This window comes from Sebastes fasciatus, chromosome 8 (genome assembly GCF_043250625.1).
Source record: "Sebastes fasciatus isolate fSebFas1 chromosome 8, fSebFas1.pri, whole genome shotgun sequence".
NCBI classification, from domain to species: domain Eukaryota; kingdom Metazoa; phylum Chordata; class Actinopteri; order Perciformes; family Sebastidae; genus Sebastes; species Sebastes fasciatus.
This window is the reverse complement of record NC_133802.1, coordinates 21,007,064-21,022,865: the sequence shown is the minus strand read 5'-3', so window position 1 is coordinate 21,022,865 and position 15,802 is coordinate 21,007,064. Positions and strand designations below refer to the sequence as shown.

The 15,802-nt window shown below is 42.0% G+C and overlaps 1 protein-coding gene across 1 annotated transcript in view; it reads left to right on the top strand.

The window, feature by feature from the left end:
• The first annotated feature begins 1,212 nt into the window (after positions 1-1,212).
• camkvl (CaM kinase-like vesicle-associated, like) overlaps positions 1,213-15,802 on the top strand; it is a 46,978-nt gene continuing 32,388 nt past the window's right edge. The window contains exons 1-2 of the mRNA XM_074644223.1: positions 1,213-1,330; positions 1,422-1,516. The gene's annotated coding sequence lies outside the window, so the exon portion shown is untranslated. The remainder of the gene's footprint in view (positions 1,331-1,421; positions 1,517-15,802) is intronic.

Genomic DNA, 15,802 nt, shown 5'->3' with positions numbered 1-15,802 from the left:
TATGGTTGCTCCAACCCACCACCCATAAATACATGATATGCATATAACCTGAAGTGTATCAGTCTAAATGTTGTGATTACAATTTGCCTAAACATGCACTGTTGTGGGTGTAGTCAATGCAGAGACTTTATGCTCATATTTCTATCATTCCTAGTTTCCTAGTGTGTCACACACACACACACACACACACCTTTGTACATATTTTCAGCAAATGGAAGCCGCAGCAGACTCAAGGTCTCTTGTGAATGTCTGTGGGAAAAGACTACTGTAGAAACTCAACTTGCTCTCTCTCACACACACACACACACACACACACCAAACAAACAATAATCCTCCCCCCCACCCTCACACACACACACACACACACACACAAACACACACACACGCACACAATCCACTAACAAGCATGTGCACGGGCATGCAACCTCATAGACACATAGAAACCCAATAGTTAGTTCCTGCGTCATTACAGTAGCCATCTGTCAGTATGCAGGCACACATGCACCGACTTGGCTGTGTGTATGCATCCACCACACACACACACACACACACACACACACAAACAGACACATTGCATATCCACATTCACCCAGCATACATCTCACCCCAGTGACCCTTTTATTATGGCCTGCACGCCCTGCTAGTAGTCTGACGGGCTTTACATGAAGCATTAGATTCACGTGGATCCGTCTGAGAGGTGAAAAGGTTTCCTCTCATTTTCTTCTTCTCTTTCTCTCCCATCTCTCTCTCCATCCCTACCCACATGAATCTGTCTGCTTGTCTGCGTCTGCCAAAGGCTGATGTCATTGTCCACCATCCAGTGTTGTGAGATGAAATGATGGATGTTGAGGTAAAGCTATAATCCCACGGTTTTAATCCTGACCACTCCCAATCCCGCTGGCTGCTCGGCTGGCTGTGGCTGGCTGGCTGGCTGGCTGGCTGCATGCACACACCGGACAGCCGGAGAAACTATTCTGACTGACTGACACACACACACATGCAGAGAGTTTTGTTAAACCACACACATTTTGGGGCCTCCAGCAGCCTTTAATAATGATCTCACATTATTCAAATATGCCCACCTGCTAGGCACACACACACACACACAGAGGGAGAGAGAGAGAGAGAGAGAGAGAGAGAGAGAGAGAGAGAGAGAGAGAGAGAGGAGAGAGAGAGAGAGAGAGAGAGAGAGATGAAAGATTATTTATCTCTCATGGGTGGGAGACAGTGAGTGAGTGAGAGTGAGTGGGAGGGAGGGCGGCAGTCAGAAAACAAGCAAACTAATTCTCACCGAAGAGCAGACAGTCGTGCCAGAGCAGGAGCTGCTGCGGTTAGTTCACCTCTTCTGACGCTCTTTTGCACACCAACACAGAAACATTATTGAGGTGTTTTGTTTTTTTATCCTTCCTCCTCGAGTCCAGATCTACCAAGTAGGACCAGACTTTCCATTTTTGGATAGGAAGGGGCTGCAAACACACACACGCAGCCACACTTCTCCAAGCAGCGACAACTCAAGGTAAGGCATGCTGCTGTGTAAAACTCAAAAGCGTGGTGAATTAATGTTGATTTGATCCCCAATTGGCGATAGAAAGCGGTTGTTGAAGAGATAAAAATACATGTTTTGTCTGCTTGTGCCGTGCGGTTGCTGATGGTGATGAGGATGCTGATGCTGCGCGCGCTGTGCGACCACCGCGCGTAAAACAGCTGCAGTAGAAAATCTTCCTAAAGAGTGTGTGTCCGCTCATCGTGCCGACATAAAGTTAAGTGCAATAGGCTATGTAGGAAACTGACTTGTTGAATTTATGTGTTGACTAATGTCTGTAAGTTACTTGATGAAAACTGTGCGTAAAGAACTTGTTTTTATCCTTATTGCAGCCATCAAACAGTCTAATATTTCTATAATATACAGGTTTTTCTGCTGCAGCATTACAGTAAAAAATAAGATGGTGTAAAAGGTAGTCACTCACTCTTTTAAGTGGCAGCTTTTATTTGAAAACCTCACATTCAAACAGCTCCTCATCAAAGAGAGAGTCATTCCACAATCACAGCTGGTCCACTTAGTGCAGTCATTTTTGCCCCAGTGAGAAGTTCTCCCAATGGACTTCTTATTGACTGTAATAGTTTTGAAGAAAAATGAGTCCTCTCTCTCTGATGTAAAAAAGCAAAGGCGTTCACATGTTCATCCTCTATACACCACCACCACCACCACCACTGCCTGATTCCAGCTTCAGCTTTTTTTTTTATTTCCAGTCATTCAACTTGTTAATTATGCATTAAAATAGTCCATCAGCCACTTTACTTTCTCTCCATATACTAGGTCAGCATATTGACTGGGGGCTCATGTTGAATCAAGGCTGCTGCTATTAGGTTTTAAGTGGGCATTTGAAATAAACTGATATAGCACAGCGAGCTCAAATGTTGAAAGAGAGAGGCTGCAGTTAACAGAGCATGGTGGTGGCAACAGAGGTGCATGTACAGTTTGGATATTTTCCTATAAACACATCAAAAATGATGAAGTGTTTATCAAAAGCCATAACAGAGAGAGAATATATCATATTTCATATTTTTCTTTTTGCTATGAAAGCAGAGTCCACCCCCTACTGGCCTCATTAACTTGCTTTATATGAGCTTGTGCAATTTGATAAACGAGAAGAGCAGCAGCAGCAGAGAGGAGAGAAAAACATCACAGAAAATCTAGTGTAGGCTACTACACTATACTGCACCCCAGAGAGCGACTAAAGGAGGTTGCTGAACTAAGAAAGTGTCTGAGAAAAAGAGGCTAGCGATGACAAAAGGGGGGCAGGCGAGGAGAGAGAAAAAAAAAAAAAAACACAGTCGCTTTAGATGGTTAAGAAAAGCTTGCTCTGATTTTATGTAACAACCGGGTGCGAAGAAACCTTCTATCAGACAACATTTCTCTCGCAGTTAACACCTGTCTGCTGAGGTGTCAGCCTCACAATATGCCACATGATGGTTTCACCGGGATCAGGCCATCTGTGTGTCACCAGCACATCTATCTATATATCTATCTATCTATCTATCTATCTATCTATCTATCTATCTATCTCTCTATCTATCTATCTATCCATCCATCTATCTATCTATCTATCTATCTATCTATCTATCTATCTATCTATCTATCTATCTATCTATCTATCTATCTATCTATCTCTCTATCTATCTATCTATCTATCTATCTATCTATCCATCCATCTATCTATCTATCTATCTATCTATCTATCTATCTATCTATCTATCTATCTATCTATCTCTCTATCTATAGCCACTGTCCTTTAAGCCAACCTGTAAGCTGCAATATCTTATGTTTGAACTCGTCTCTCGAGACCTCATTTAGAGTTTGTGGAAAGGCTGCAGCCTAAAGGACAAAAGGCTTTCAAATCATTTGTGTTTTTTTTCATTGTGTACTGTTCATGGCAAAAAAAAAAGAAATCCTTGAATTTCACTGGACAAGCCAGATAACCGGCAAGCCAACTCACCACACCGATAGTCAAACACAGGTGCTTTCAGTGTGTGTTCAGGTGTGTGTGTGTGTGTACTGTATGTTTTGTAGTCACCAACTTGTTGTTTTTTTGTTGTGGAAGATGCAACTCAGGTTATAACCTTCATCAGTACAGTTAAGCCGGCTGTCTTTTATACAAATCTGGGATTGATTTTTTGGAGATTTTTTCTTCAGGCTGACCTACGATGCGCACTCAATCAGAAACATTTGGAGGATGAAGTGTATCAGCGGGATATTAACAGATGACGGAATGGATTTGTGGATCATCTTGAATTAAAATAATAACTTATATATAACAATCGTTTAAGATTGTAGTTTTATATAACATGTTCACTGTTGTTGAGCAAACATTTTGAGTCCCAATTGAAATTGCTTGCTTTTTGACCTGCTTTTACGATTTAGTCACGCTTGCTTGGTAGCGTGCTTGTCTGATTTTTAGCAGGATATCTGAAAAAACTATTTCAATTCAATTTGGGGGAAAAGATGCTGTAAGCCATATAGGCCGAGGATTATTTCTTTGGTGTGATCCAGGTGTGGAAAAACATATTTTCTTTTAGGGAGATGCTATTTGCACCCAACCCATGCACACAATAAATACTGTATGTGTATATGCACTGTAAATACATTTTCCCTCAACTTAACCATGTAGTTTTGGTGCCTAAACCTAACCAAACTGCGACTAAAAACTACAAAAAAAATAATTTAAAAAGCAGAAACTCATAAGTCAATGAAGTGATAAATAGGCTTCTCACGGGACTCAAATCCAAGACACCAGGGTGCAAGTCCTGAGTTTGACCCATGCATCTAACACAACCTACTCCTTACCAAGGTCTCAGGATGAGCGCCGGGCTTTGAAGCAAATTTTCGCAGTGGCCAAACAGCGGTATAACTTCCGTATCCGTCACGTGATGCCATTGGGCCCATAAGACTTTTTCCAATAGACTTACATTGGGAAAGAGACGTCTGTAAATCAGCGAATGATTTCTTTTGAGGTAAATCAACTTCCCATCTTCCCGACACTTTAATAGCCCTTATTTAAATCATTAGGTCCTAAAAGTTGTAAAATCCACTAAATAGCCTAATCCAGAGTTATTTCCCTTCCTCCATGAATATGAATGAGCCCCAGACCGAGGCTGGGGCTCATTCACGTGAATTCACAGGAATTAACGGGGGCCATGCCTCAAATGCTGTATCCAGTTCTCTTTATACATCCATGCTTCTTACATATACTTTGTCGCTCTTTACATTACTACTACTATTACTGGGTGTAAGTCTCTGAATAGCTGCCATGTGACTATTCTCACCTGGGACACTTTTTCTGCTGTGTATTGGTTATGCCGTTGAACAAGTTGAACATCGATAGTAGGTCATTCCGCTGACTTGCATCTCAGTTTTACATAGTTTTAATTCACCAGCAGGGTGGATTTATTCAGTAATCTGGAAAATGCTGACATGATTACATAATAATCAAAGATCTAAAAGTGCCTGAAATCTATAAGTGTTCACATTTCCACGGCTTGAACTCAATTAAATGGAAGAGTGAGTTTTGACTGCTTACGCCAGCCGCTCAACATCAATTCTATTGATCACCAAACAGTTCATCGAGGGCGGGGAATGAAGTTATTACAACACTGATCCAATACAAGTAGGTTTCAAGTAATCCCTTTATGATGGAAAAGCAAAAAAAAAAGTAGACGAAAGGATGGAAGAGACGAGTGATGTTTACAGTAACATCGGTGGTATCGATCAGCCCACATATTTCTCTGAGTTGACTCACTCTGAACGGAGAGGTCGAAGGAAATGTACTATTTAAAATAAACAACTTGAATATTGCTTATTGATAAGATTGGTCAATGTCGGAGAGATAGAGGGCGGCATATCCAGCGGATAAAGACCATTTTGACAGATTTGATTTCATCAATAGGAAACCTAATACCAGGTTTGTGTAGATGCTGGTGCAATGCGGGCATCAATATCCCATTATAATGTAATGGTTTGCCATAGTAGCTGTTAGCAGTGGATGTAGTAAACACCCTCTGATTCTTCTGGGGTTCAATGTGAATGTTTCCCACTGAGATCCTGCTGCTGGGGCACAGCGAACAGAGTCCCAGGCTTTTACTGCAATCTGCAACCACCATGTCCACAACCGCCGAGATTCTCCATCACAGCGGCCGGGGATAGGTTGCAGATGGTGGTTGTAGGAGATTAAGAGGTGCATTGATCCATCGACATGACTTTTCGAACCCTCTGTGTAATGTGACACAGCGTTTGCTCTCTTGCCACCATATTTGGTGGCAAGTAATGATCCTTATGTGCCTCAGGGGATCGGAGAGTACGCTGTTTTTGACAAGGACTTGGCAAACACTGGCCAAGCTGAACGCATTAAGGTGGAGAGGATGAAGATGCACACAGAAGTAGTGGTTAGACCAGTGGAGCCAGCAAAAAAATCCAATCAAAAGCACTCCTTGCTTATTTCCGCACACATCACCACCTATGTTACATAAACATGAGCTTGAGGATAAACTGCACACGCAGCATATGTTTGCTTTTTTCCCTTAACTGAGCACGGTGCCAGAGGTTCCTCATGTCCTGCCCTCCTTGCTCATCTTCTGCCTTCCTGCTCTCACACACTCATCTGCTCCGTCTGCGCCAGCTGAGCCCTCTGTCCCCTGGTGAACCCCCAACATGCTTCTTGTCTCTATCCATCCATCCATCTATCTGGATATAGTGTATAATCTGAATATCTGCACAGATGTTTACAGTACAGGTTTACAGGCATAATGCCAGAACATTTTCATACTTTATCAAAAAGGTGCTCTCAGGAAAATATTACCCTTTAGTTAAATGTAGTGGTAGCCTTACAGCAACATCGGCAAATGTGTTTCCAAGTATAGTGTGCATTAAGTAGACTAACCAGCGGGGTCTGAAAAGTGAAGCTAATGCAGAAGTGCCTTAAACTTGCATTCTTTCTAACAGCCAGCAGGGGGCGACTCCTCTGGTTGCAAAAAAGAAGTCAGATTGTATAGAAGTCTATGAGAAAATGAACCTACTTCTCACTTGATTTATTACCTCAGTAAACATTGTAAACATGAGTTTATGGTCTCAATCGCTAGTTTCAAGTCTTCTTCAATACAGCATGATGTTCATTTAGTAAATTATGGTCCCATTTAGAGTCAAATAGACCATAAAGCAGGGTGTGCTTTAGGGCGTGTCTACCTTGCGATTGACAGGTCGCTACCACAGAGTTGTCCGGTCTGGGAGTTGTCCGTGTTTTTGTCTTATAACTTTAACCCTTTCACAGTGTGTTTTCAGTTCATGAAAGTTGTAACATTTTGGTCGCCACTGGCGTTCGGTTGTACTTAGCCCTGTCCTCTCGTGTCACTTCTGGTTACAAAAAAACAAGTTGCTGACAGCCAAAATGCCAAACTCCAGGCTTCAAAACAATTGTCTACAAACCAATGGGTGACGTCACAGTGACTACGTCCACTTCTTATATACAGTCTATGAGCCTAACGAATATAGTCGTTTGCTGATAATACCTGTTTATGTATGCATCTTTAATGTGTTACATTTTACACTGTCTGTGTATTACAGTAATATCTCCAAGTAGGCCCTACAACTGACAAAGCTGAAGTGGCGCCGTATGTATTTTATTTCCTGCAGTGCACAAAAGGGGTCTGCACACTGTTCTTGTAGATGTAGTAGTCAAGTCAAAGCACTATCACCTGCTGGTCAGCAGACAGCAGGGAAAAACAAAACACCACAAGATCAAGTACTCAAGAAAATAGAAACACCAGGAAATCCCCCAAAAATATATAGAATACAACGTTAAATATGACAGAACCTGAAAAAAGCATTATCAATAAATTTACAAACAGATGCCACAAAGGCTTAAATACAGATGTTTATTCCCCCCCCCCTCCCCCCCACTGATATAGGCTGTTATTGTAGTGCGTTATGCAAAAAGCCAAAAAAACATCACTTACTCATACTTTTCATGAGTCATATTTAATTCACAATTTACCAGATCATTATTTCAGAATGATATGGTCATTGACTTGCATAAACTTAATGAATGCTAGCGGTTCGGAAATGAGCATGAGTGTAATTAGAATTGCAAATTAGAACAATCATTCCCCAATAATAGAGACCAGAAATTCCACTACAGTGTGCAAGTGTAATTTATAAAAACGGTATCCAAACCAATAAGCAATTGAAAACACTAGTTAGATGTAGTTGGACTGCAGGAGGTACAGTGTGCACATGGGGACATTTCTTGAAGATACCTACAGATGACCTTTTTTTGCCTATCAATGAATAAATACTTCCAGGTCGTATTACCTTCTGTTCAATAAATGCTTTGAAATAGACATTTTAACATCAATGGCACGCAATGACTGCTTGGCGCCTTCACACTGCAGCAGCAATGCTGCATGTCTCTCAATTCGGATACTTCCGTTAGTACACTTCCATGTAGTACACGGTAAATTTGCTGGTGATAGTCAGCCACGGAAATCGCCGTATCAACAGTAATTCAATTCAGATGGATAAATCAACCCAATAATGGCGTTTATCCGACTGTAGTACATAGGTACTTAGTGAAAGAAAACACATGTATGACTTCAATTTGTATAGTTTGGTGTTCGCCGTTTAAATCTCAACCGCTGCAACCTCCTCGCCCGCCATTTTCACAAGTTTGAAATAGGTTGATGGCCCCTCCCCTTCTGCTACGTAGCAAAGATGGCGACCGTTGAGGGTGGGAAGTGTCTAGCAATCCACACTTAACGTTTTAACCGTTTGTAGTACAACATCTGGGCACTAAGAGTGCACTGCATTTTGCCATACTCAATGCACTTATGCACTCAAACTAGCAAGTGTAAGTACGGAAGTACGCAAATTGAGACAGTATTGTCTGTCAACACATGTTTGCACGTAATCCTGCATGCAAATGATGTTACGGCAGTGTTATTTAATAAAGGGTCAATAAAGTCAATTGAATGTTTTAACATAATCCCCCGGAGAATGAGACATGCTCACACAGACATGCTCTGAATAACACAGCAGCTTATACGTCCAATGTTTTGCTTGACCTTCGCCAACCGCATTGTATAGCTGTATTGTAATTGGAGACGATACAATATTTTGTTCTACATTTGTAAGCCAATCTCTTTCCGGTTGTTGCATTTTCCCAGTATTACATAAAACGATATGACAGTTAAAGCCACGAAACATTTGCAATGGCAGGAATCCCAGATCGAGGTCACTGCCAACATTTTATCTACTGATCCTTGGGCCAGGGATCTGCTCACCAAATTTCAGCCAAATTAATTTGTAACTTTCTGAAATATTTCGCAGACAGAGAGACAAAGACGGGAGAACACATGCACCGACCAACTTCACTGGCAGACGTAATGAAAGAGTTTCAGCATGTGTTACTACACCGACACACACAGTGACATCAGCGGCTCTCTTTCACACAAACACACACTTACACACACCGTAAACGTGTTTTTTTGTACTGTTGTGGTGGGACAATAAACACCAAGAGCCAAACTGTGGAGGAACCGCAAAACTACAAACTCTTGATTAAAGCAATGAATTAAATTCTCTGGTACCTACAAGCAACACAACAGCGAGGGAGGAATTAAACTGGAGAAATCTTCATTATCACAGCTCGGGCCAGGGGTAAGACGGTTCCTCACACAGCATTGCATACACATGGGGGTATGCACTCAGATAAATGCAGCCACAATTTACTGTAATGTTGTGGTGGAGAGCTCCACGCGCTTTAGAAAATACGTTTCCAATCATTTTTATGCAAACTAATGGAGAGGGTGAACGGAGAAAGCAAATGTCAATGAAATCTCCACGATATTGCTTTCTTTCCAACTTGAAAGGTTGTAGCACATGAAATATATAATGACTTTTTTTTCAGACAGCTTCATTTTGCATTCATGGAATCTGTTCGTTTCACCCCACATGTCATTTACACTGAATATCTTTTCAGCTTTTATAAAGTTTGCTTAGAATTACCTTGACAGACGGATAAGAAAACAAAGCTATTGATGGCTGACCTTTGCTCCGCCGTGCCTGACTTCTGCTCTGAAACCTACCAGGTAGAAGAGTAGGCTACAAAAGACAGGCGAGAGATTTGGAAGGCAGCTTAATCATACATATAAAAAAAGATGTTTTTGTTGCAGGATACTGATTTTAACCAGTATTCAAGGCCTTGTAAATACATGTGGGGAGAAACCATGAATTAATAATGAGTTATGCTATCCCCATGGCTCTCTAGTGTTAGAGGAAAGAGAGAGAGTGAAACTGGAAGCGACAGAGAAACAAGGAGGGGATAGAAAGAAAAGATAGAGGGGGAAAAAGACCAATGGAGATCGAAAGACAGAAAGAGTTCTTCATTAAAGTGGCATCCGTTACCAGAGCCTGAGTATGCTGTCCTCTCATCTGTCATTTCTCCATCTCCTCTTCCTCTTTTCCACTTTCTTAATGTTCTCTTTCCTCTCAGGCCATCTCTCACTTCTTTGTTCCTCTGTCTTGTCATCTTCTCTCCCCCTCTCCTTATTTATCTCTGTCATTAGATTGTTGTGTGAACTGTGGTTGCCTCTTGTAGGAGAGGAATTAGGAACAGAGAGAGGAGACAGCGAAACCATGCTGGCGTTGTTTTCCTTCCTCCAAATAGCCCTCTGGAGGCCAGCGACGGCGCGAAGGCTACTCTAACATACTCCGTCTGGCCCAATTTCCCGTTATCTGAGTCCACTCACCTGTTAATTGGGGTTTTTCCTCATGCTGGTCCAGACTGAGCAGAGCTAAATTTGGAGCTCTTGGCTGTCCTGTCGCACCGTTTCTTTGAGTTCAGCAAAAAAAAAGTGTGGCTAAAACTGGGCTAGAATCTGGGCCAGCGAACAATAGCTGGGACACGGATCAGACAAAATGACATAAAAGGTACAAAAGAGACCCATAAAATACTAGACGCATAACTGAGTGTAATCTTGCTTATTGTTCTAATGATGAAATAGGACAGAAGTAATTATAACTTAAATGCTATCATAATGAGTAGCAGTCACTTAGAGTATCAGTCACTTATTGCTCGCTCGTTATATTCGTCGTTGGGATTTGTTCTTCCTCCACCAGCCCCGACTACACCACCCCTTATGTAACACCCCAAGCTGTTGTAAAGGTGGATCCAACAAGCCACTGCTTTATCAGGCCTTCAACTGTGGCTCCCCGTCGCATCGTAACGACGGCTGCCAAAACTGCTACTCCTCAACTTCTGGTAGCCGTTCCCCCGAACAGCCATATAATGTAGCTAGGCCCAGCTAAGGACAGCTGTTGCACAGCACTTTTTAATTGAAAACAATTATGGCAGGGACTTTGCGCCAGAGGGAGTGGTTGGGGTTGAAGGAGACAGATACAGGCAATTAAACATACTGGGAAAATAAGGTATGTTTGAAATGCTGTTTTCATTGGACCAGCAGGGTGTGTGTCAAGTGTCTTGGCCTTGGTTGACTGCATGGACGGATTTGAGAGATGACTCTTTTGCGATGTTGCTTCAAGAAGGCAAAGACAAAAATATCAGGAAGTAGTTTCTGCGCTGTAGGGAGTTCAGCAGCTGAAATTCTCTGTCCGCTCTATAGCAAAGACAACCGCAGAGAGGAGGAGATAGAGAGGGGGGAAAGAAAAAAGAGGTCAGAACTGATCCGGATTTATTGGCTCAGCTGGTCATAAAGGAGGCTTTATCCTCACATTGCATTATGCAAGCCAAGATCTCTGCTAGCTACAGGTGAAGGATGACTGCTCTGCAGACACAGATTCTCTCAGTCTCTCTCATCTTCCTCCACTCTGTACATTTCTCTCTCTCTCTCTCTCTCTCTCTCTCTCTCTCTCTCTCAGGATGGATGAGTTTAATACTGAGGTGGTTAGAAGCAAAGGCAGATCTCCTCACTGAACTGCATTCTTTACTCTGTCTGACTCTCCTCCTCTGATCTTGCCACATCTCCTCCATTTCCTTACCCTCTGGCCTTCGCCTTTTCTTTACTTCCCCTCTTCTTCTCCCTGCTCTTTCTCTCTCAGGCATCCCATTGATTGCTTAAATGCATCTAGCCATCTATAAGACATACCTTTTGAAAGTTATGGACGCTGATGGATATGTTCAGTCTCAATGTCGTTCACTTATTCTCTCACTTTATGCCAAATGCTCGTACAGACAGTACAGACAGTGCAGCCCGTCCTTATTCCCAGGACATCCAATACTGAGGCTTTGTCACGGCGTTCCACAAGGCTCCCTTTAGCGCAAGTACGAAACGCACCGGGCATGCCATTAACTATAATGTAAACTCGTCCACGGCAACAGTAAATGCTCAGAAAAAATGCGCCGGGAGTTTGGTGATGTAGTTTAAAGAGGGAAGAGACACACTGGACAGGCGGGAGTGGAGGTGGATGAGTCCAACAAGTACAATGTTTCATCCAGGAGACCGCTGCTTGTGTCCCGTGCGTCACGTTACTTTCAGCTGTTCGTTCGTGTCCCGTGTTCACAACATGAAGTGTCATTTTCACTGTACAAACGTAGTACAAACCATGTATTTATTTTCTAAACGTAACTATAGTGGTTTTGTTGCCTAATCCTGAAGTGAAGCCAAGGGGAACTATAGTGGCTTTGATGCCAAAAATAAAGTGATGCCAAGTGGTGTGACAAAGTGGCGGTATGTGACGAGTTGGGATGAGAACGTGTTGCAGTGTACCAGCCCAACATATGCAGGCAGGATCTAAAAAAATCTTCCAAGACAGAGAACAGTCTTCTCTCTCGTCTTTTGAGAAAAGACCAAAATAAAACTACTATTTGGTGCAGCACTGGATTGTTTCATTGATGACGAATTGGCAACATCCAACTTCCAAATTTGGACAAAATGTTTATGTAGCCTATAATGTTTATTAGTATTTGTTGATGCTGCACATGTTCTTTTTGGTTACTATCATTTCTGGTAATGGTGTGGTTTTCACTTTATTTACCCGTGCACTTGGACGGCGGGATTCAGACAAAGGGGATGAGCCAGGCTCCAATATTTTCTGTTGCTGCACCTAGTTTAGTTATTCCAGTTTGCCTAAGTTATTGCTTGTCATTCTTTTCATTTAATAAACAGCATAAACACATCTGGACTTAATGGGTTACTTTGAACGAGTCACAGTCAGGAGCCTACTTATCCTCTCAGCGGCTTTTTGATTCATAGTAGTCGCTACGCCATGCATGCATGGTTTCTACTTTATTACAGTAAAATTGCCATTTGTAATTGATATATACACACGACCACACACTAGTATGCACTAGTAGTTGAGTAATTGAATATATCATCATGCTTGATGGATAATCCGCTCACAAAATTGGAAACCCTCAGAAATAGTGACAGGCGGTCTCTATGCCTTTGAAGAGACTGAGAAGTTGGGAAATAAGTGTCGGTGGGGGAGCAGGACTGTGTGAGGTTGGAGGAGATAACCAGTCCGGTCTACCTCATCAAAAAAAAAGAGCTCGAAAAGCTAGAATAGCAAGAAAAAAAAATGTGTAGAAAAAGCAGCTAAACAGGAGGAAAGCTAGAGCATGCTCTGCCTTTGCTCTGACCTGGTTCCAGTTAATCCGCCTACTTTACACGATGAACATTACCTCCACACTGTATTTATAGAGCCTTTTGCTGATGTGTGTTTTTGTGTGTAAGCCGATGTGTAGGCCTATGTGAATGCGATGTTTTTTTTTAATGTGTGGCCATGATTGTAGAATAAATGCATTAGTTCATGTCATATTGGGGCAGGGGGTCTGATAGCACAGTTTGAGGGGGAAAAGGACCCATTTTTAAACCCGTTTGCAACAAGAAGAAATCCTTAAGCCTGAATGTTGGAGCCATTGTTGAAGCACCACATGATACAATTCCTCTGACATTCCCAACTTTTCTCCTGAAATATAATGTCAGTAAATTAATCTAATTTAATATGTCATTATTGCTAAGAAGACGTATTAATCTTTAAAGAGAGGGAATGCTTTGGGACATGCTGGCTCGCATTAGGCCACATTCAGACTGAAAAACGCAGCCCTGTCATTCATTTGAATGAAGCCTGTCCGGCAGTGCAGTAGGGTTGCCAGTGCAGCAGGCAAAATGTAAGGATTGTTCAGCCAAAAATTTAAACCCTGGCTCAACTTTTGCAGTAAAGTAATGTGACAGCATTGGCCAATCACATAGTATTTCTACTGTTTACCTCGCGATCATCGTGACGAGAGTTAAGCATGTCCACTCCTTGGCAACTAAAGCATGACTGATGTGGTGGTTTGACCTAAATGTTTACATCAGCATGGTAACATTTTCTAATTCACACCACATTCAAACTACACCTGAGGCGGATGAGCTTGTACAATTGAAAGAATTAGTTTTGTACACAAAACAATGACAATTATTGTTCAGAAATCTTCATTTAGAATAAAAATATGCTCAAATCATAACATGGCAAACGGCAGTCCAACAGGCAACAACAGCTGTCAGTGTGTCAGTGTGCTGACTTGACTATGACTTGACCAAAACTGCATGTGATTATCATAAAGTGGGCATGTCTGTAAAGGGGAGACTTGTGGGTACCCATAGCACCCATTTTCATTCACATATCTTGAGGTCAGAGGTCAAGGGACCTCTTTGAAAATGGCCATGCCAGTTTTTCCTCTCCAAAATGTAGCGTAAGTTTGGAGCGTTATTTATCTTTCTTTTTTGACAAGCTAGTATGACATGGTTGGTATCAATGGATTCCTGAGGTTTTCTAGTTTCATATGATACCAGCCTCTCATTCTCTCTAGCTTTAAAACTGAGCCCGCTACAACCTCTGAAAGATCGATTGCATCAATGCATTAAAGAAATTTGTGGCATTAAAGCAAATTTATATAGTTATTATCGCGTTAACTTTGACAACCCTAATCATAAGACATGACATGTTGAATTTTTTCAGTACTTTCCCAAAACCACATTTGTAACTTAACCTTAACTAAGTTTGAGTAGCGTAAGTCTAATACCTGATTTATACTTCCGCGGCTGTGCATCTATGTGATTCAATAGTTCCATATTAGTTTGGCCCAACAGAACAGAACTGGGAAAAAACTTATGGGAGAGTTGGATGAGGAGGAGGAGCTCCTGTGCCTTGAATTAATAAGGTTGTTGTAACAAATGTGAGGTACATCTCAGCTCTGATGTCTAATCAAACTTCTGCTGCGCGGCGTCACATTTTTCAGGAGGTGTGTGGTGCATCTCTGTGGCTCTGTGGAAGCTCTGCCCAAGCTTTTCCGCAGATGTATGAATTAGGCATAACAGCTCTCTGATGTTAAAGTCACTGTATATGCCCAGACACATTCCTCAGCCACCTCGCTGTGACTTCTGTGCTGTATAAATAAGGATGTCACAGTAAAGGTATTGCCAATAAACATAATGAAGACAGCAGTTACTTCAATGTATTTAGCAAAGCAAATGAGTATAAACCAAGTTGCACAGTTTCCAAATTTGCATTTTCTCACTTTAGGACCTGCAAGCAGTGAAACCAAATGCAGGCTCTGAGGCAGTGCAGACACCAGCTCCACAGATACTGAGCTGTAGTTGCACATGCACCTTTGACTCCCAGAGGAACCAGTGAAAAGACAATATCCATCTCAGGACCAAAGATTCATCTTATCAATATTTAATAACCAGAGACTGCTGCTCTTCTACGAAAATTGTAACCCAGAAGAAAATTCTGCATAAGCTCACCTCCGGCAAGCTCCACAGGTATACTGGATGCTATAAGGTGTGAGCCGTATACCCACACACTGTTTAAAAATAGAGAGGGCCCTGACAGTCCTACACAAAGCTTCACAGCAGAGACCTCTCTGTTGAAATGGTCTCCAGCCTTATGACTCTTATCCAAAACTTCAATCACTGCTCCTTTTCTCCTCCTCTTCTCTGCTCTTCCTCCCTCTTCTTCCTCTCTTCTCTCTCTCCAGGGAGGGGATTTTGCTTCTATAAGTCTTCCATCACACTGAATATTTCACAAAAGCACTTCTTTTTCCCATATACACACACACACACACACGCCGCTGACTTTCTCACGGAAGCGTTCTCACTTTCATTCCCTCACGCTCTTCACATCTGTCATCTCCCATGCTTTGTCTCCGTCTTTCATTCTTCCCTTTTTTTCTTCTCATCTTCATCTCAATCTTATTTTCTCCTCTGAATGTTCCTCATTGTCTGGCACCAGTGCTCGTTCTTCAGTCCT